Here is a 2,845-nt window from a genome sequence, read left to right on the forward strand (position 1 = left end):
TCCACCATCTTGCCTCTTGATGATTGGCTTTTGTCTCACAGCGAGCAGATCATGCCCTTTGTGCGGTAACACTGACAATACCAAATTTTGGTAAGGATGTGGAGCAACTGGAATTCTCATACTCTCCTAGTAAGAGTGTAAACTGATAAAACCACTTTGGAAAACTCTCTGGCAGTGTCTACTAAGGCTGAACATATACATTCCTTATGACCCAACAATTCCACTCCTAGGTATATACCCAACAGAAGTGAAAGAGACAAGGAAAAGAATGCCCATAGGAGCTTCTTTTATAATAGCACTGAAGTGGAAGCAACACAAATATCCATCAGCAGTAGAACAGAGAAGTTGTGGTAAACTCATGCAATTTCTTTATAGTGATAAAGAATGGACTGTGCCTCACACAGCATGGTGAATCTCACAAACATAATGTTGAGTGAAAAAAGCCAGGCATACAAGAGTGTATTTAAATTTCATTTATACCACCTTCAAAAACAGGCAAAACTAATTTAAAATGATAGAAGTCAAGATAGTGCTACCTTTTGGGAGGGGCTTATTGATAAGGAGAGGGCACAAGGGAACCTATAAGGATGCTGGTGATTTTCTAATTCTTGAAGTGAGCAGTGGTTACATGGATTTATCCATTTGATATCCATTTGTATAAACCCATCGAGCTGCAGCTAAGATTTATATTGTATTTTTAATGTCTTTTAGCTCATTTTGAAATGATAGGTTACAGTTTTGATCTGTTTTGTGGACATGTCTTTCTGGCATACTCTGTTGTTTGTAGGGATGTTATTCTGTTCCTTACTCTTTTTTTTTATTGTAATAACTGTGAGGATTCAACCTAAATCCTTTTTTGTTGCTCATTTTTATGTAAAAGTGGTTTTCCTAGACTTTTAGAATGAGGCAAGAAAGCTTTTCTAACTTCGCAGAGCTTCCCCTGCTGTTTTGGTGGAATGTTACAGTTCTGCTCCCTGACTGAACAGGACCTTTGCTCCTTTCTCTTGTCCCTGTCCTGCTCAGTTTTGATTCCACTCCCTGCGTTTTCTGTCCAGCATGGGGCCCTGTCCTGGAAGGAAGCCCTGCGGGATGAGTTTTGAGAGTTTATAGTGGCCAGACTGCTCCAGCCCCTCAGTCCATACTGGGAGCCCCTCGCACTCACCTAATATTGGAGAGAGCAAAATCCCTCCCAGGTTCAGCTGTGCCTTCCGTACCTGTTGCTGTATTGGAGTTCTCCTGTTCTCAGGTCCATCAGACACTGCCCCTATTTCTTCCCGTACTGATGCCGATACTGTTGATTTATCCCTACTTGCTTGTATTTGGGGATCATGAGGATACTTTATCATCTAATTTTATTGTAAATGTCCATTAGGTTTTGGTTTTGCTATCTAGTTCTTGTCTGTTTTTATGTGAAGATTCAGAGAGACTGAAAAACTATGCTGCTGCCACTGCTGCCTCCATCTTTCTAGAATCCCTTTCACTACAGATGTGTCTACTTTGCTCTATGTATGTTTTATATATATATATATATATATATATATACATATATATATATTTTTAAATAGACTTTATTTTTTAGAGTGGTTTTGGGTTCACAGAAAAATTGAGCAGAAAGTACAGAGAGTTCCCATATACTTCCTTGCCTCCAAAGAGTTTCCCCTATTATTAACATCTTGTGTTAGTGTGGTGCATTAGTTTCAATTGGTAAACCTGTAGAGATACATTAAAGTCCATAATTTACATTAGGGTTCACTCTTTACGTTGTGTACTTCTATATTTCTGAAAAATGTACAATGTCATGTATGTTATATTTCTATAAGAGTTAAAAAGAAGAACCACCCTTTGCTTAGAAGCAGCTTACTTGTTTCTGGTACTGAGACCTTCAGACATGGATTTATAGAGGGGTTCTCATAGAGACGATTCTCTATAATGCAATGAACGACATCCTTATTGTAAAGACCACAAAAAGTCTCATAGGGCTCTACCATGTAATGTCTCTCTATATAAGCTGATGGCACCAAGGTTCAGTGAAGGAAATTCAAGGGAAATGGAGGAGACCTAGCAGGAGAGGCAGAACAATTTAGTATAGGTACATAGCTTTCTGATAATCTGGCCTAATTCAGAGAAAAATGTACTGTGACTTACATATACTTCAGATAATGCTATATGAAAATTTTCATAGATAGTGAGAAGCAACACCAACATTATAGATCTGTTTGCTTATTAGACATTCTTTCTCAACTGCATGCCATTTTTTGGCTTTTCAAATGCATGCATGTTTTTCTTTTTCATTTATAGAGACACTGTAAATCTGAGTTTTTAGGCTGATATTCTATATGAGGAGAGGTGGGCTTTAAGCAGGTTAATAGTCCACTGACAACTGTGATATCTTACCAGCTTATGGAGAAATGCCTTAGGAATAACACCAGATTTCTTGTGGCTTTTTATTACCCTCTTTTTGTGTCTTTGTGTGGAACTGTTTGCAGCTATGTGTTCTATAAAGTTTGTGGTTTTAATTCTTTCAAATAGACTGTAGTAACTCTGCCTTCCATTTCTTTCTTTTTTTAAAAAAAATTTTTCCTTCCATTTCTTTTGAAATTGCCTTATATTACCACTGAGTACACAAAAAAGGAACATCACAGAATTTGTTGACAATTTTGATCAATATGTTCTCACCAAAACTGCACATTAACCTGAAATAGCCAAAATGATGTGTATTAGTTTCCTATTGCTGCTGTAACAAATTACCACAAACTTAGAGGCTTAAAATAACACAAATTTACTATCTTATGGTTTTGGAGATCAAAGGTTTGAAATGGGTCTCATGTGGCTAAAACCAAGATGT

Source organism: Diceros bicornis, chromosome 4, assembly GCF_020826845.1.
Source record: "Diceros bicornis minor isolate mBicDic1 chromosome 4, mDicBic1.mat.cur, whole genome shotgun sequence".
NCBI classification, from domain to species: Eukaryota; Metazoa; Chordata; class Mammalia; order Perissodactyla; family Rhinocerotidae; genus Diceros; species Diceros bicornis.